General features: G+C 44.7%; 1 protein-coding gene across 49 annotated transcripts in view; it reads right to left on the reverse strand.

The window, feature by feature from the left end:
- The window catches only part of SORBS1 (sorbin and SH3 domain containing 1), a 263,566-nt gene that overhangs the window by 174,722 nt on the left and 68,442 nt on the right, over nt 1-20,402 (reverse strand). For 46 of the 49 annotated variants that reach the window (XM_066239033.1, XM_066239014.1, XM_066239024.1 and 43 more), the window contains exon 2: nt 15,231-15,319. The gene's annotated coding sequence lies outside the window, so the exon portion shown is untranslated. Of the gene's footprint in view, nt 1-15,222; nt 15,320-20,402 lie in introns of all 49 variants that reach the window. The other 3 variants (XM_066238997.1, XM_066238984.1, XM_066238985.1) reach the window with 1 other exon arrangement.

The following is a 20,402-nucleotide window of genomic DNA, read 5'->3' on the forward strand; positions in this document are numbered from 1 at the left end:
GAGTAACAAGCCAAGATCCCTGAGTGGAAATGCCTGGTCGGAAAGCCTTCTCGGCTCTTCAGTCAGATAAGCACCTTAGGAGATATTTTTTCCAAGGAAGGGGACGTCCCTGAAGGAAATGAGTAGATGCCAAGCAGAGAATATAGCTAATCAAAATACTTCCTGGGCAGTCCGAGCCCTTGGCTGATGTCCTTCCAGCTCCTGGTCTGAAACTCAAGACCAGCCTAGGGAGACTCGGAAACAGATCCAAAGTGGGTTCAGAAACCCATAGGATCAAAGACACAGGAGTTTGTTTCAAGCCACAGGAATTCTGAGCTAAAAGGGGGCATTGGACATCATCTAATTCTTAACTTAAAAACAAGAAAAGGGAGGGGAATATGGAAGGCTACAGAGAAGCAGTGTTGCAGAGCTCCCTAAAGTAATAAAAAATTAAAAGACTCTCATTTCCAAAGTACTTTTTGCAAAATGGACATTTTTCACCACGTACTGTTTGGTTGGTTAAAAGAGGAGCCCAAGCTCAAACCAGTCCCCCCCACCCCCAGGGCTCAACGACTGAACCTTTCCATCCTGGAACTAAGGGTGAGGTACTTTGGACCAAGGGTGACGGGGAGAGAGTACAGCTGATCCACAGTGAACTGGAACCAACCTCACCAAACCGCGTCATCCATGAACAGGCAGTAGGGGAACGAGCCACACCCCACCCTCTGTCACGCTGAGACTTTAACCCTAGAAGAACACTCGGGATATCAAAGATTGCCCAAAAGTGCAAAAAGACAAGTTTGGGAGACAGAAAATATGCCAACACGCATCTCTAGACTTTCTACCTTGTATTCCATTCTCCACGGATGGGTCTGGAAAACTGCGGATTGACCTTTTTTTCCTTAACACAAAATGATTCAGACAAGTATCTCCTTTCTCTGTCCTACGGCCTCCCTTTTTCAGCGCTCTTGCACCAAGAAGGAAACTTCCATAGAGCAATACCAGTCTTTAACACATGCTAAACCAGGGCAGCCTGGAGATGGGAGAGGCAGTGACAGCAGCCAGAGGGGACAGGCTGAAGCAGAAAGCACCACGTGTTTGAACCACAAACCCTGAACCTGAGATTCCTCTATTTACTTAGAAACGGTTGCTGATGCTTGCCCCAACCAAAGATAAACTAGGACAGACCCGGAAAGGGAAGGGGAAGCCGTGAGGTAAGGGCTGTTGTAAACCTGGCAACATGCAGAGGAAAAGCTCCTCGGGTTGTGAGGACACTGTTTTCCTCCCTGCGAGAAAAATGAGATAACAGACTGCTATGAATAGTGACAGGCTGTAACCAGGAGCTAAGCAGAGGCAGAGGTCTGCCATCTTCGCACACTTACAAGTCAACCACAGGCACATTTGGAGACTGTGGAGGCAGAGCGGAAAGAATGCGGCATTTGGAATCAGGAGAGGTGACTTTGAGTCCCGGCTCTGCCTCAAGCAAGCTGTGTGACATCAGGTCAGGCATTCAACCTCTCTGAGTTTCAGATCTGTACAAACTACATATAAAATGAGCCAGACTAGCTGCTCCTGTCTTTTTATTCTGGTTCTAGCATTGTTACACGATTAATAGCGCAGCACAGCAGTTATGCCTCCGTTCGGCATTTGCTGAACACCTTCGGTATGTCAGGTGCTCTGTTGGGTACTAGAATAGTCTTGCACTTGTGGAACCTTCTGATTGACAGACACCAACAGCCTGTAAACAAGCTCCCAGAGTACAGAGGGGAGACGCGTGGACAGGGCAAAGGGTCTGAGCCAGCAGAGAATGAAGCAGAGGGCAATCAGGAACACTTCCCAGGAGTGATGCCCAGGCCGGCACTGAAGTAGGAGGCAATTAAGCCAAAGGAAAGGAATAAGATGTACGAAAGACACAGGAGTGGCCCAGTAGGGCACATGGTAGGAGCAGTTCTGAGCTAAAGGGTCTTCTAAGCCAAGCTAAGAAGAGTTATTATTGCCCAACACCCCACTGGCCCGTTGTTCACCTCAACATCTCCCGATACAGCCACGTTCTCAGGACTGGCATATGCCAACACCAGGTCAACCACCATGCAACCCGCCAACCGCTGCCCCCAGCTGCTCCTTTTGTCCCTGAGTTGTACTGCAGGCCCACCTGCTGGACCCAAAGGCTTCCTCCCAGGCGCTCAGCAGGACTTGCTCTCAGCTCTTGCTCAGCCTCGACTGCCTGACCCACGGCAGCTGTTCCAAATAGTTTCCATCTTCCTCAGAGCTGCGGCGGCCTCCCGCCCACCCCACTCATGTTCAGTGGATGACTGCCACCTCCTCTGCTCCTAGGCGTGACTGTCCAAGCACAGCTCCCATAGCAACCCTTCTGCCCACCTGTCCCAAGTTCCTTCCTACATAGCCCAGGCCAAGCTGTGGGTATCTGCTCACAGGACAGAAGACAGTCAAAAACAGAAACCACGGTCATCAACCAATGCAGGCTGTTGCCCGTGCATCTGACTGGGCTTTGAAACAAGCATACTTAAGTGGGATAAGGTATATGGATGTACTCTGCATGCCAAAAGGCATTATGTAAGTATTATTAGCAATTCAATAACTGTTTGTGAATAAGAGTCAACAAATGAGTGAATGTGATGTTGAAGAGGCATTCTAAAGAGATGCAAACACGCAGTATCTTCAGGTATGTGAGCCAAGAACGCAGCCTAGAGTGCTTACTGCCCAGAAGATCCTCTCTATAACACAATGGCAAGGGCTTCAGGAGCCTGGTCTCTGGTCCCTGCTTTGCTCCTATACACACGGCCCACTTAATGCCAACCCAAGCAGCACTGAATCATTTAGTGCCGTTTCAAAAATAAAAGTCCTAAAACAAACACAATATATTTAATATATATTGCCCTGGCCAGTTTGCTCACTGGTAGTGTCAGCCAAGCATGTGGATGTGCTGGGTTCGATTCCCGGTCAGGGCACACAGGAGAACTGCTCATCTGCTTCTCCACCCCTCACTCTCCCCCTTCTCTCTCTACTCCTCCTGCAGCCACGGATCGAATGGCTCCAGTAAGTTGGCCCTGGGCACTGAGGATGGCTCCACGGCCTAGGCTCAGGTGCTAAAATCGCTCTGTTGCCAAGCATAGAGCAAGCCCCTGATGGGCAGAACATTGCCCCATAGTAGGCTTGCTGGATGGATCCCGGTCGCGGAGCTAGCAGGAGTCTGTCTCTCTGCCTCTCCACCTCCCACATAATAAAAAACAAAGAGAGAGAGAGAGAGAAAGGAATGTCAACTGTAATTGGAAAGTGAAAAAAAATAACTGTTACTAAAAGTCAAAACAAAGTAATTATTTTTTAAAAAAAATAAAAAGTGTCACTCAGAATGATAAAATTCAAGTGTTAGGATAGTCAACCAGTGATCATGGTCCTCTTATAAATCCGGGAACACGGTCTTCGGAAATATTCTATAGAATGCCAAGAACATAAAAGTCCTCCACCCAGTTCACCTCTATACTACCCACTAAACAGAGCACCAGGGTTCTCCCCCAGTGCTGTGAGCTCAGGGCTATCCCGTGAGCACAAAACTCGTTCTCCTCAGTTCTTCTTTCGTGTTTAGTACAGGTAGCCATGAGGAACAAATGGTGACGTCAGGAACACCAGGAGCCCTTCTCCATTGGGGCTCTGCTCTTCTAATCCCATGGAAATTGTTATGCAGCCAGGACTCCAGTTTCCCAGAACTTATGCCTAGCACTGAGTGCTGAATGTGCCAGAACAAAGGAATCTAGGCTCAGGCAGGTTGGCACAGTGATGGAGCATCAGCCCAGTATGTGAATGTCCCGGATTTGATTCCCAGTCAGGGTACACAAGAGAAATGACCATCTGCTTCTCCACCCCTTCCCCTCTCGCTTCTCCCTCTCTCCCCCCCCCTCTTCCCCTCCTGCAGCCATGGCTAAATTGGAGCGAGTTGGCCTTGGGCACTGAGGATGGCTCCATGGCCTCAGCCTCAGATGCTAAGAAGAGTTCAGTTGCTGAGCAACGGAGCAATGCCCCAAGTGGGTACAACATCGCCCCCTAGTGGGCTTGCCAGGTAGATGCCAATTGGAGTGCATGTGGGAGTCTGTCTCTGTCTCCCCTCCTCTCACTGAATAAAAAAAAAAAAATCTAGACTATTGGTGTTGGGGGGAAACCCCAAACAACCTCATTTTATATAAGAAACATACTACCCTACGTTGTCCTAGGGAAGGTAGCAAGTCAGGACCAGGCAGTGGCCAGGGTGAAAATTCCAGCCTTCTCATCCCCTGCCCAGCATACCAAGAGTCCTTTATGAATTCTCACCCTAAAAACGAGAGGCTACAAATGAAAAAGGAACAAGGTGCTGTCACCATCCTGGCTAGCTTTTAGTTTCCAGAAGTTTACAATAATAATTTTAGGAGGAAAATAAATATTATTAGAATAAACAGAAACTGCTGATCACAATAGCTCATAAAATGGGAAAGACTTAGATTAAATTCACATGGTTGTTAAAATGTTAGGTTGGGTCGCTGATTTTGTGTTGTTTACATGAAGTTCCTTTCCTGTAATCTACTGGGTACTTTGGAAGGCACCAGGTTCCAAAAAACAACTCTTTCCCCGAAATGGTGACTTCTGTTGTCAAATTTGATATTTTCGTCTGCTTACTGTAAAAAGCAAAAAAGCTAAGAAATGGTCAGCTCCTTCGAGTTCAGTAGTTCAGCTCTATTTGAAAGAAAAAAACCCTGGAAATATTTAAAAGCAAATGTAATTAGCAGATTTGTATAAATGTTCTCAACATGGTAATTTTATGAGCAAATCACATTATACAGAGTACAAGATATGTTTCAAAACTAATACAATGATTTGACATTTTTAAAGAATACAAAATATTATATTATTGCTTTCCTTCCTTCCCCTCTTATTTAGAAATGCCCAGAACTCCTGAGGAAGAACAACACTGGCTTCACAACACCAATGCCCCAAATATTTTTCTATCATTTTTAATGTACTTTCTATTATTTAAAAAAGAAGATACCAAAATTTTCTGTGGAACCTCAAGACCTCTTGATTTTTCAAGGTAAGATTTTAAACTGATAAACAAAAGGAAGGAGAAAAACCACATGATCATTTCAATAGCTGAAGAAAAAGCATTTGATAAAATCCAGCACCCATTCATGATCAAAACTCTCAGCAAAGTGGGAATACAGGGAATATACCTCAACATGATAAAGGCCATCTATGACAAACCCACAGCCAACATCATACTCAATGGGCAAAAGTTAAAAGTAATACCCTTAAGATCAAGAACAAGGCAGGGGTGACCCCTTTCACCACTCTTATTCAACATAGTTCTGTAAGTCCTGGCCACAGCAATCAGACAAGAAAAAGAAATAAAAGGCATCCAGATTGGAAAAGAAGAAGTAAAACTATCATTATTTGCAGATGATATGATATTGTATATAGAAAACCCTAAAGTCTCAGTCAAAAAACTATTAGACCTGATAAATGAATTCAGCAAGGTGGCAGGATATAAAATTAATACTCAGCCTGACCTGTGGTGGCGCAGTGGGATAGAGCATAGATTTGGAACACTGAAGTTGCAGGTTCAAAACCCCAGGCTTACCTGGTCATGGCATATATGAGAGTTGATGCTTCCTGCTCCTCCCCATTCTCTCTCTCTCTCCCTCTTTCCCCTCTCTCCTCTCTGAAAATTGAATAAAATCTTTAAAAAAATACTCAGAAATCAGAGGCATTTTTACACACTAACAATGAACTGTCAGAAAGAAAAATTAATGAAGCAATCCCCTTTACCATTGCAACTAAAAAAATAAAGCACCTAGGAATAAATTTAACCAGGGAGATTAAAGGCTTGTACTTGGAAAATTATAAAACATTGATAAAAGAAATCAGGGAAGATACAAACAAGTGGAAGCATATACCGTGCTCATGGTTAGGAAGAATATACATCATTAAAATGTCTATATTACCCAAAGCAATTTATAAATTCAATGCAATGCCGATTAAAATACCAATGACTTCAAAGATATAGAACACATATTCCAAAAATTTATATGGAACCAAAAGAGAACACGAGTAGCCTCAGCAATCTTGAAGAGGAAGAATAAAGTGAGAGGTATCACACTTCCAGATATCAAGTTATACTATAAGGCCATTGTATTCAAAACAGCCTGGTACTGGCATAAGAACAGGCATATAGATCAATGGAACAGAACTGAGAACCCAGAAATAAACCCACACTTTTATAGACAACTGATATTTGACAAAGGAGGTAAGAGCATACATTGGAGTAAAGACAGCCTCTTCAACAAATGGTGTTGGGAAAATTGGACAGAAATCTACAAAAAAATGAAACTAGACCACCAACTTATATCATTCACAAAAAAAAACTTAAAATGGATAAAAGACTTAAATGTAAGCCGTAAAACCATAAGCATCTTAGAAGAAAACATAGGCAGTAAGCTCTCTGACATTTCTCGTAGCAATATATTTGTCGATTTGTCTCCAGGGGCAAGTGAAATAAAAGACAGGATAAACAAATGGGACTATATCAAACTAAAAAGCTAAACTAGCACAGCTAAAGACAATAAGAACAGAATAAAAAGACTACACAATGGGAGAATATATTTGACAATACGTCTGATAAGGGGTTAATAACCAAAATTTATAAAAAACTTGTAAAACTCAACACCAGGAAGACAAACAATCCAATCAAAAAATGGGCAAAAGAAATGAATAGACACTTCTCCAAAGAGGACATACAGATGACCAATAGGCATATGAAAAAATGCTCAACATCACTAATCATTAGAGAAATGCAAATTAAAACCACAATGAGATATCACCTCACACCAGTCAGAACGGCGCTCATCAACAAAACAACACAGAATAAATGCTGGCGAGGATGTGGAGAAAAGGGAACCCTCCTGCACTGCTGGTGGGAATGCAGACTGGTGCAGCCGCTGTGGAAAACAGTATGGAGATTCCTCAAGAAATTAAAAATCAAACTGCCTTTTGACCCAGCTATACCACTGTTAGGAATATACCCCAAGAACACCATAGCACTGTTTGAAAAGAAGAAATGCACCCCCATGTTTATGGCAGCTTTGTTCACAATAGCGAAGATCTGGAAACAGCCCAAGTGTCCGTCAGTGGACGAGTGGATTAAAAAACTTTGGTACATATATACTATGGAATACTACTCAGCCATAAGAAATGATGACATCGAATCATTTACAACAACATGGATGGACCTTGGTAACATTATACTGAGCAAAATAAGTAAATCAGGAAAAACTAAGAACTATATGATTCCATACATAAGTGGGACATAAAAATGAGACTCAGAGACATGGACAAGAGTGTGGGGGTTACAGGGTGGGGGGGGAGAAGAGGGAGGGGATTGGGAGAGGGGAAGGGCACAAAAAAAACCAGTTAGAAGGTGACAGAAGACAATTGGACTTTGGATGATGGGAATGCAGCATAATCAAATGTCAAAATAACCTAGAGACGTTTTCTCTGGAAAAAAAAAAGATTTTAAACTGAACATCTAAGCCTGGTGTTACAAAACAAAAAGTCTGAGAGGGTCACACAGGTAAGGGGTGGTGTGGAAACTGCAACAAACTGGGGTCACATGCCCCACACGCAGGGCGGCTGCTGGTTCCACACCAGCCCGTGCTGTTCCGGGCAAGAATAAGGCCCCATACTGCTAGGTAGTCTAATTGTCAAGTGTAGTTAGAAATCGAATTATGTGAACTTTCCTGACCTTTACAAAGCTGGCCACAAAGGATAGAATGCTATTAAGTGAAAAAAATGCAATGTCTAGTAACACAAATTTTGTTGGAAAATGAAGGCTGATCTCTCTCTGTTTTTTTTTTAAGAACCTGTATTCTCTTATAATAACCTGTACCTTGGCCAGGGGAGGAGGGGAGGGAAAATGAATAAACTCAGAAAAAAAATTAAATTAGCCATTAGAAAGCAAAAAGGATACAGGTGCCTCTACCTCCTTTTTTTTTGTTGTTGTTGTTTTTGTTTGTTTGTTTGTTTGTATTTTTCTGAAGTTGAAAACAGGGAGGCAGTCAGACTCCCGCATGCGCCCAACTGGGATCCACCAGGGGGCGATGCTCTGCCCATCTGGGGCGTTGCTCTGTTGCAGCCAAAGCCATTCTAGCACCTGAGGCAGAGGCCACAGAGCCATCCTCAGCGCCCGGGCCAACTTTGCTCCAATGGAGCCTTGGCTGTGGGAGGGGAAGAGAGAGACAGAGAGGAAGGAGAGGGGGAGGGGTGGAGAAGCAGATGGGCACTTCCCTGTGTGCCCTGGCCGGGAATTGAACCCGGGACTCCTGCACGCCAGGCCGACGCTCTACCACTGAACCAACTGGCCAGGGCCTGTCTACCTCCTTTTTGCATAAAAGCAATAGCAATTCATATAAGACTATTTCCAACCTTTGAGTCCATGTCAGGACAATTCTGGAAGTTGCAAATTTCATTGGCACTTGGCTGCCCTGAACATAGCTATCTTCCCTAAACTTTCTCTGTTTGATAGAAATGCCATCCTGGAGCAGGTACTTGCCACTCAGAGCCATCCAAATGCCATCACTTTTATGGTATGCTAATGGCTTGTGTGACTAAGTTAGAAGGCTTCCTACCTGGTTGGGGAGTGTCAACTCCTGAAAATATAACAGTATTATATATGCAAATTGTGTATGTGTATATGTGCCTTAGAGGAATTCTTAAACCTTCCTTCCCAAAAGCTTAAGAACCAATGAACCGATACCTATCTGATCATAAAAGTGAAAGTGTGGTTGTGCAAGTTCAAGCACAAGCAATGTAGTCTATTTTTCAAGCATACCTCTGCAGGAACCATTTTTTACATAATCACTGCCATCATCAGCACACCAGAGAAAATCTCTGAGTGAGGAAAACTGAGTGAATCATCTCTGTGTTGATAAGGAGATTTCAGGATGAGGGCACTGCTATCAGATGGTGCCTTATCGAAATTAGTCAGTGGAACAATCGGAATGATTTCATCCCATAACATTCACTAATTACTGGAGATGAGGTTGATCTCTTGTTTTAATGACAGCACCAACTACAATCTAATGTTTGCTTCCTTGAAGCAGGGTAATAAAAAGGAAGACAAAAGATGTTATTTCACTCTCTGTCTGTAGTCACTAGATGGGAAAAGAGATGATATCTTGGTTTTACACATGACCAGTAAATGTGATATGGTTTTCCCGTTTGTTAAAAAAGTACAAAATCAGCCTGACCAGGTGGTGGCGCAGTGGATAGAACGGACTGGGATGCAGGACCCAGGTTCGAGACCCCGAGGTCGCCAGCTTGAGCGCGGGCTCATCTGGCTTGAGCAAAAAAAAGCTCACCAGCTTGGATCCAAGGTCACTGGCTCCAGCAAGGGGTTACTCGGTCTGCTGAAGGCCCGTAGTCAAGGCACATATGAGAAAGCAATCAATGAACAACTAAGAAGTCGCAACGCGCAACGGAAAACTGATGATTGATGCTTCTCATCTCTTTGTTCCTGTCTGTCTGTCCCTGTCTATCTCTGCCTCTGTAAAAAAAAAAAAAGTACAAAATCAAACGTGTAAATCTCTTGGAGAAGCACCGACACCTAAGAAATGTCACTGCTACACAGAATGGGTATCATGTCCTTGTAGGACGCAATAACAAACCAATATGGCAGCCCAAGGAGACTCTTTCAGCCAATGAGCCCCGCAGAAGCTGCCCAACAGCACACCCAACAGCACGGGGTGAGCGACAGCACGGGTCCTCGTCACTGAATCCTGGCCTTCGCGTTTGGGAATGTGACAACTTATGCCAATTCCATTTCAAGCATTTTCCTACAGCCGTAGAGATTCCTAAGAGGAGGAAAATGAGTATAGGTTGCTTTTAAATTTGACTGAATTCTGGGTTTAGAAACTATCAGAAACAATAGATTACAAATACCCTGTCCTGTTCTCAGTGCAGTTAAGTCTCTGCTCTGAAGGGCACCAGAACTGTCCAGATGAAATGGCTGTAATTTGTGGCTCAACTCACAGCAATTATAGCTCATTTCTAATCCATTATTTGTCTAAAGCAGCTGAATAAAATATTGGCTAGAAACAGCCTTAATTCTTCTTGCAAAAAGGGAAGAAAGGAGGAAAGAAACTGGCCTGACATATCCCTAACAAGCAAAAATTTTAAATTCAATTTTTAAAAAGCCTAGTCCCAGGTTACTCATGAACACGAACCTTAAACAAACAGAGGCAACGGACAGGGAACAGGAATGACCTCGACCAAAATACACATCGAGCAATAGCACTCAGAAAGTGAAATCGTGAAGGAGCTTTAAAGATTTCTAGATGATGTATTAAGCCTGAAAGGGAGATTGTTATGCTTTTAAAAGCTCATACATAAACAGGATACAAAAACAATTAGAAGTAGAGATGGCTCCACAGAGGAAAGGAAGTCTTCTTACACCACAGCCCCCTACAAGGTGACAACGGGTCTCTAACATCTCATCCTGAGATGGTCGACTGAGCTCGCAAGCACTGAAACACTGATCTGCTTTTAACTGAAGGAGGACACCACTCTCGGTTACATGTCCACCACTCTACGTCTCTGGGGGCACAAGAGAGTACCATCCTCTCATTCCTAAAATCACTCAACTGAAGAAGCAAGCAGAGAGGAGAAATCCTCCCCAATATGATTGGCAGTGAGTTTCATTTCTTTTTTATCTTATGTAGGTTCCATTTCGGGGGAACAGAAGATAAAGGAAAACCAGGGTTGGCATCTATCTATCATCATGAACACCGTTTCACCCAAACCTTCGCTTTGCCATAAATCGCTGGTTCTAGATATAGAACGCTATACAATCAACGTTCACTCTTCAGAGATTAGACGCTAAAGATGTCCACTGAGAATATTTTCACTTCGATACTACAGTATCGATCTTGAAATGCGTGTCAAAGCAAGGAAGTCAGGGCTGCCCCGGCTTCCCAGCCTCTGGCCCTCCCACAGAAGGCCTGAGAAGTCCAGGCCTGGGGGAAAGTGAGTATGTTTACAAAGGAAATCCTGAGGACACTAAACTGGGGGGCTCCCCAGGGCAGTCAGAGAGGGGTGGGGCCCAGGCTCAGGGCAAGAGAGAGGAGGCTGGCACGCTTTGAGCTGTGAACTGTGACAAAGGGACAACACTGTTCATGGGGGCAGGAGACAACGAGACTAAAGAAACACACCAAGTAACCTCAAAACAGAAAAACTAAGGAACCCAACAGAACATGCAGGAAGCTCAGTAGGGCCGTTTGTCCAGGAAATGGACAAGACCAGTATGTAACAGCTGTGCTCTACGCCAGAAGCCCACAAATAGATGGAAATGTGTGGGGTTCAGAACTGATTCTCTTCTATCAGTCAATGGCAGCTACAGAGGGGTGTGGGTGGTCCTTGAAACATATATCTCTATTACAAGCATCACAGTATATTTTTGCTGCTTTTTATCTCGTAGCATTTATTCTTGATATTTCAAAGATATCCTGAACATTTCCTAAATTGAGGTACTGCGAATCGTGGTGCCTGTTTGACTGTCTTCATAAAATTTCATCACCTCTAACTTTCACTGCACAGTGTCTGATTTTTCAGGCATGTTTTTCACTTAGTAAACCTTCATTTAATGAACTTTTGGATGATATGATTATAGGATGAGAAAAATCTGAAACATTAACAGTGATTAAACTTAATAGTCATCAAAATAGCTTGTGAAGTCCCAGTGCATATAAAGAACAATGTCGTTTACAAGCTTTTGGCAAAGGATGCTGGATCTTCTGCTTGCCAGCCAAAGGCACAGCCATGTGCCAACTGCTTAAACGCAGTCCATAATTCACTTAGTTGACCAGATACAAAATTATGCAATTCTAAAACTAATATTCTTTCACTTTATATATTTTTAAGTATAACTGACATACATTATATTATTTTCAGATGTACAATATGATTTGACATTTATATACACTGTGAAATGATCACCACAATAGGTCTAGTTAACATCTTCACCATACATAGTTACAGAATTTTTTATCTTGTGATGAGAACTTATAAGATATACTCTCTTCGCAACTTTCAGATATGCAGTATAGCATTATTAAACATAGTTGCTATGTTGTACATTACTTCCTCAGGACTTACTTATTTTATGATTGGAAGATTGTACATTTTGACTCACTTCATCCATTTTGCCCCTCCCCACCCCCCACCTCACGCAACTATCAATATACTCTCTGTATGTATGAGCTAAAAGTAATTTTCTTGATTTGGGGGAGTCACAGTATGTCAAACATTTTTATGTAAGGAGAGGCTTTGTTACTACTCTTATATCACATTATCTTATTTAAATAATTTATATTATCATTACATGAAATCATACCATATTCATTAGCATGTGTCTTCATTTACTTCTTAGTAGGGATTTTATATGAAAATCCATGCTTTGCCTTCCCTCTTTTCCATCCAAATCCTCCATCCAAATCCTACGGATCCCTCTGTCCTCTCCCTAGGTGATTGCCTCCAGTCTCATCACTTTAAATACTATTTACATTCGGATGACTCTCCAAGGTAGCATTTCCAGCCCCAGGCAACTCTGCCTCTCTACAAGAATATCAGGTGGGCATCTCATACGTAATACATCCCAAACAAAACTCTAAGGGCCTCCAAACCTCCCTCTTTGTTCCCCATCTCAGTAAACAGCAACATCATTCACCCCAAAACACCAGCTCCTCCTTGACTCATCTTTTTGCTCACACCCACACCAACCCAGCAAACTCGCCCTTCAATATATCCCGACTTCACCGCCTCACACAATTCTCTAGCCACTGCACGGTCTCCGCCAAGCCTGGACCACTAGAAGGGCCTCCTGCAGGTTACAATGATTCTGCTCCTGCCCCCAAAGTCCATTCTCCACTCAGGACCCAGAAAATTCATTTTAAAGCACAAAAAGTATCACATCACTATATTACCCAAACTTCTCCAGTGATTTCCAATCACAATCAGAGATTTAAAATCTAAACACCTTATCATGGCCTACAAGATCTGGCTCCCACCTACCACTGATCTCGTTTCATATCACTCTCCCTCCCCATAACTACTGCCTCCCTGCTCAAGGCCAGCCAAACTGGCTATCCTCCTTGTCCTCTATCATGCCAGGCTCCGCCATCATCACAGACCTTTCTTTTAGCTTGCTGCTCCCTCTGCCTAAACACTCCCCCCCCCAGATTCCTTCACTCCCTTCAGATCCCTGCACAACCTCTCCCCCCCCCACTTTCTCCCTGCCCCCAATGCCACAGAAGCCTCGTCAGACTACTCTTTCAAAAAGAGCCTCACTGCACACACCAAAAAAAAAAAAAAGAGCTCCATCCGGTCCCTCACTTCGTTTTCTTTTTTACACCACTTATTACTACCTGAAATTATATTATCCGTTTAGTTCCTTACTTCATTCATAAAACAGTATTTTGCGAACACCCATCATAAGGACCGTGCTCTTCTCAGAGCTGGAAATATGCCCATGAGAACGATAAACAGACTCCAGCCCCCATGGCGCTCATATAGTCTGTCACTGCCACTCAAATCTCAGCTCCAAGGAAACATGGACACAGTCTGTCTTGTGGCCATGGAATCTTCAGCGTCCAGAGCAGTGCCTTGGCACAGATTGGGCACTGATACTTGTTTGCTGAATGGGTAAACTGTCCCACCCACCTGAGGCTATCTGTGTGGTATCCCTGGGGATCCCAACCACAGAACTCCTCCTGCCTATCGTATGTGACTCCAGTTAGGGGACCCAAAATATCCCCGTAAGTCACGGTATTCTAACAATCAGCTTTTCAAGCCTGAAATGGGCCCCTAAGCCTGGGTCTGCCTGTCCTGACCACCCTTCCTCCTGCTCCAGCGCCTAGCCCCCTGCACCTGGGCAGCTCCCAAGTGGCCGTGCAACTGGGATTTGTCTCACAGGGATACAGGGGCACCCGGGGCCCTGGCCGGTTTACATAGCGGTAGAGCTTCGGCCCAACGTGTGGAAGTCCATGTCTGATTCCCAATCAGGGCATACTGGAGAAGCTACCATCTGCTTCTCCACCCACCCCCACCCTCCCTTTTCCCCTCCCACAGCCATGACTTGGATGAGCAAGTTGGACCCAGGCACTGAAGATGGCTCTATGGGCTTGCCTCAGGCATTAAAATAGCTCAGTTGCTAAGCAACGGAGCAGCAGCTGAAGGGGCAGAACATCAGTCCCAGATGGGGGTTGCCGGGTAGATCCTGGTCAGAGTGCATGCAGGAACTCTATCACTCTGAGCCTCCCTGCCTCTCACTTGATTTAAAAAAAAAACAAAAAAAGAGCACCTGGTCCACATGGTGGGAGCTGACCAGGTAGTCAATGTTAAAAAAAAAAAAAAAAAAAAAAAAAGCAGGCTTTTCTCAAAAAAGAGTGTCTGCAATCAAGATGCACAGACCAACTGCCTCTCTGTCATGCCGGTGCTGCCCCTCCACAGCCTCCATGCGACCTTCAGCATCACCAGGGGCAGCCTCGAAGCATCCTCATCTCAGCTTTGGAACCACTGTTGTTAAGGACATATTTTTGCCTCTTTCAACTACCACAGATGCAAAACATTGACCTGTTGTGATGAGTAAGGAAATTTCTTTCTAAAAAGGAAAAATATTTGTTAACTGTGAAATTATTGCAAATAAAAATAAAAGTAACTTAAAATGTAATTGGTTCATCCTTTAAAAAAAGAAAAAAAGCGCAGCAGTGGTAGGAAGAAAATGCAAATCTTTTGAAGAACCACTCTAGAGGTCTCGGCAAACAGGTATTTAAAATGCATGTTTTCATCAGTGTTCACGTTTTATTTATGATTAGCTTAGCCTTGCCCTGCCAAATAAGATTACCTTACATTTGCCAAGCACTTTATTCCCTATGAAGCACTCACATACACAATCTCTTTTAGCAGGACAGGATACATTTCTTTCTGGGGCTCAGAGAGGTCCAACAATTCACCTAACATCCAACAGCAAAAGTGGCAGAACCCAGTAGGTACCAGAACCCAGACACGCCAAAGCCTAGCCCAGTGTCCCTCCCTCCCTTCTATAATAGAAAGGACAGTGTGGTTCCCTGAAAATTACATCCTATAGTCCACTAAAAATATTTCCTTTCACTGCAGAAGGAAAGACACACACACACACACACACACACACACATATTCACCAGTGATTTAAGGTGATGGAAAGATGCATTGGTCCTGGAGGTCTGGGCAGAGACGGGGTTTCACAGACTCTTCCAACAAATGCCAATTCCTGCAATGACAAACACAGAACATCTGGTGTGAATCAGGCACCTGTAGCCTCTCTGCAAGAAGGTCATCAAAATACCAATTGTAAATCACCCTGTTTAAACTCAAAGCCCCCATCCAACTCTTCCAGCCCACTCCCTTCCCACTCCGACTTCCCCACATAGAACAAGACTCTTTGGTTCACCAACTAAATGGTCCCCCTTAGGATCATGGGCTCTTGGGCAGAAAGAAGCATTATGAATCATACATAATGGGGATTACAACATGAAAGCCCAGCAGGGCACATTTACCTTATAGAGGTATTATATTGAACTACAGAATATGTTTAGAAAATGTAAGCCCAACCAAAAAATCAGTCATAAAACCCAGACTTCTGCAACCCAGACCTTTGGCTTTTCTTAAAAAAAAAAAAAGAAAAAAAAAAACCACCAGAGGATCTGTCCATATTCATGTCTGAACATGATCAGCTGGTGCTAAGGGGTAGCTGCCCTTCATAGGCAAATTTGCCTACTCCACTATACCCCAGTCTCCACCACTCCCTATTGTCTCAACACAGAAGAGCTTATTGTTCTTCTTATGATACAGAAATATTTCTCTCTACCTATGACTTCTTGTGGTACAGAAATACCTCCCTCTACCTGTGTATATACAGTTGTTTGTATGTAAAATAATAATAATACAAGAATAAACTTTCACATACAACTGTAAACTAACTTTTGACCCTGTGTGTGGGGGAGTGTAGGGAGAGAGAGAGAGAGGGAGAAGGAGGGAGGGAGGGAGGGAGGGAGGGAGGGAGGGAGGGAGAGAGAGAGAGAGAGAGAGAGAGAGAGAGAGATCTGTGTGTCTCTCAAAGCTAATACTAAATTCAAGGAAATACAATTGAAGAATCCAACCTACTTTGTAATAAAATGATCACCACACCTTCATTTTTCAAAAAATATAAGAGTAAATTATAACAAGTTCCCTCACAGTTCGTTTCCTAATGTGACATTTTCAAAAATTTTGCTGCTGAAAGTACAAAAAATGCTCACAAACACAATGTATCTGCTACTTCTAAAATGCTCAGTTAATGTCCCAAACTGTCTAAAATATATACTTTATGCTAAAAAAAATTTCCTTTACAAGGCCATAAATGAGTTTATGTACCAGGTACTAGCACTGTAATAACTGAACAATGCTCAACTATAAGATCGTGGCGGGCGTTATTTATATCAGCCCCTTGAAGAACAGATTGATTCAGTCACTCACTAGAACTAGGTATTTCCTGAACTCGACTACACGCCAGGTGGTGCACGAGGTGACTGAGATACAGAAACGAACAAGACTCAGTCCCTGCCCTTAAGCTGGTCTGTCTGGGTACAAGACAGACCCCGACACTCAGAAAGAGTCTAAAAACAACAGTAAATGTACAGATCTGGCTAGGCACAGGTGTACAGGAGCACTGATCACGGACGGAGTGAAGAGCCACTTCCCAGCACGGACAGAAGCCTGCAGAAGGTCTAAGGCAGGGATGGGAGTGGAGCAGGCAGGGGGCAAACTGAGGGGAAGGTGAGAATTACAGGTCATGGGACAGCATGGACTAAAGCAAAGCCTGGGAACAGCCCCTCCGGTTTGGTCTGGCCCACATCTCACATTACTCCAGTGGTCTTAAACACCCCTGCCTGATGCCACATGCCCAGCATCCGCTGAGGCCGAGGCACAGCCCCACACAAGCACTCCTGGGGGGTTCATCTCGCCAAGCGCCCTTATCACGAGGGCCACCAATACAGCCCTGCTCCCTGGCAGTGCCCACCTCTGACTCCAGGCAACCAGTGCAACCCTAGAGTCTGCACGCCCAAGAAACAAGGTCTCTGAGAAGACAGCAAGCAGATTTTTTTTTCCCGTGCCCCTCACAAGATGGTCCTATCTCCACCCCAGGGTCTGCATTTTCAGGGCCAGAATCTACTTACTATGCAGTCAAGCCTCAAGGGGGAAAGATGAGAAAATGTCCTAGTAAATCGGCCCATCAAAATCCCCAGGAGGAGTTCTCCTGTTCTGCATGGATCAAAAAGAGAAGAGGCAGCGTTCCTGGTCTATGCTGTGGGGATGGGGATGGGGATGGGGCTGGGGTGGGGGGAGCGAAGAGAAAGCATCCCCCAAAGGCACGCTTTTGGAAAGAGGCATAAAAAATAGTGAAGTAGCCCTGGCTGGTTGGCTCAGCGGTAGAGCATCGGCCTGGTGTGCGGGGGACCCGGGTTCGATTCCCCACCAAGGCACACAGGAGAAGCGCCCATTTGCTTCTCCACCCCCCCCTCCTTCCTCTCTGTCTCTCTCTTCCCCTCCTGCAGCCAAGGCTCCATTGGAGCAAGGATGGCCCGGGCACTGGGGATGGCTCCTTGGCCTCTGCCCCAGGCGCTAGAGTGGCTCTGGTCGCAACAAAGCGATGCCCCAGAGGGGCAGAGCATCACCCCCTGGTGGGCAGAGCATCGCCCTGGCGGGCGTGCCGGGTGGATCCCGGTCGGGCGCATGCGGGAGTCTGTCTGACTGTCTCTCCCCGTTTCCAGCTTCAGAAAAATACAAAAAAAAAAAAAAAAATAGTGATGACCTGCCTGTCCACTGGTAGCACAGTGGATAGAGCCTTGACCTAGAGCACTGAGGTCCCAGGTTTGAAACCCCAAGGTTGCTGGCTTAAGTGTGGGATCATTCACATGATTCCATGGTTGCTGGCTTGAGCCCAAAGGTCACTGGTTCAAGTAGAGCCCCCCTACCCCACACCCACCCACCCACCCCCCCCCGTCAGGGAGCATATGAGAAGCAATCACTTAACAACTAAGGTGCCACAACAAAGAACTGATGCTTCTCATCTCTCTCCCTTCTGGTCTCCCTCTCCCCCTCTCTCTCTTGCACACACGTGTGCACACACTACTTAAAAAATAAAAAAAGAGGCGTGAAGACCAAGCCATGGTTAGGGCTCAGTGTTCAAAGCCAGCGTGAGGAAACAAGGAGGCAGAATTCATTTGAAGAATAAGAAGAACTCCCCCTAGTTGAGAAGCTCTTCTCACTCTAAAAAAATTTCCCGAGCCCCAGACCCATTAAATCAGAATCTCTAACTTGGAGGCGCAGGAATTATTCAGGTGATTCTGCTGCCCAGACTCGGGTACCCATTTGGTCATGGGTATCTCTCACCCAGAGGCTTCAGGAGCTCCCAAACAAGTTCCTTAATAACCTGGCATCCTTTGGGCAGGATTCACGAACCCAGGGCTCGGGGGAGCTGCACAGTCTTAGTACATTTACCTACTCCCTACATCACATTCTGACAACCAGCACTTAGCTCCTTTTTATTTTAGGTAAAAAAAAAAAAAAAAATATATATATATATATATATATATATATATACACACACACACACACATATACACACACACACACACACACATAATGCCAGCAGCCAAGATATATATATATACACACACACACACACACACACATAATGCCAGCAGCCAAGATATATATATATATACATATACACACACACACACACACATAATGCCAGCAGCCAAGAGATATATATATATATATATATATATATATAATGCCAGCAGCCAAGATGGAAACTAGGTAAGTGAAGGGAGCCTCCCACCTTGCTCCAGTCCCCGGACCCAACGCCAGTGCCTCCAGAAAACTACTGCAGCTGTCCAGGGTCGGAGAGAACGGACCTCGCACGCCTGTGTAGGCTCACCCCGGCAGAACAGAGGGTCTGGGAGCCTCCCGTCATCAAGGTGGCCTTCGAGGAACACCTCCAAAGCACAGAGAAGTCTGACCGGGTTCTTAATGCCTGAAGAGCAGGACACTGCAGATCAATGCAACGCCTGGAAACCCTCCAAGCCAGCTGAGCACTTCTCTTCCCAGATTTCCACTTTGTGGTCAAGTAACAACCTGAACAACCTCAAGCCAAGAGTGGCAAAGTAAATGCTGTGTACCACAAAGATAACAGATCAGAGTAAGCCGGTTCCCTGAATGGGCCAGCCTAGAGAGCTCTCTTTCCTGCCATCACCGGATGCTGCTGCCAGGTGACCTTCCGACAGCCCAGTACCAGAGGGACCCAGGGCTGAGCAAGGTCAGCCTTCATGAGTGCCAGGCCCGGCAGCAACGCACAGTATCCTTCACCAGGACGAGAGTCCCCCCCTTCAACTACAGAGTTTTTCACTTGAGTAATAATGCAAATCTGGAAGAGCATTGAGGGCAGGAAGATCTAGGGAAAGCTCAAGATACTAACTGGTCCCTTCTGGTGGTCCCCAATTTTTAGGAGATCCATTTTTCCTACAGTATCACCATATCATCACCTAAAACAAGATCATTCTCTGACCCCATCCTCCAGAAGAAATCACAAGAGTTGCTCCAGGCCCTGCCAAACACCTAGAGCCGTTCCCTATCTCCCTCATCCATATCTTCATCTTACTCTATCCCGAGAATAAAGAACAATACTGGATGTTGCGAAAGTCACCTTAGCCACCTTAATTTCTACCAAACATCAATGCAGACCATCCAACTAGCTCTGGGCCAATGGGATCCTCTCTGGTTATGTCCACTCACAGCACCATGCATTTTCCCATCCTAGCACAAAGCACTTCCTCATGCTGGCGTTTTTGTTGTTTTTGATGTTGTAGGAGATCTTTGTCTACCTGGCTGATTACTGTGTCCCAATGTACTGCCTGCCTTCAAACCCTCTGGGTTGTTTCAAGAATATACCTCAAACTCCATGTCTCCCAACCAAAAGATGACCAAGCCAACCCATTTCCCAGCTTAATCTTACCAATGGCCTCTGAAATCTAAGCAGCCACTAATTAGTGGACCTTAAGGAGGACCCTGCTCAGAAAACTAGTCTAGAATTGGAGAAAATCCCCCATTGACCCTGAGGCCTGACTCAGGAAGAAAACAAATCAGAATAATTTTTTATTTCTTTTGTGCAGTGCTTTTTCTTCAATCACAACGCACTTTTTTTTTTAAGGTAACTTTTTAATATATGCAAAACAACTTTTTTTTTTTTTTTTTTTTTTTTTTTACAGAGACAGAGGGATAGATAGGGACGGACAGACAGGAACAGAGAG

This window comes from Saccopteryx bilineata, chromosome 7, assembly GCF_036850765.1.
Source record: "Saccopteryx bilineata isolate mSacBil1 chromosome 7, mSacBil1_pri_phased_curated, whole genome shotgun sequence".
In the NCBI taxonomy this organism is placed as follows: Eukaryota; Metazoa; Chordata; class Mammalia; order Chiroptera; family Emballonuridae; genus Saccopteryx; species Saccopteryx bilineata.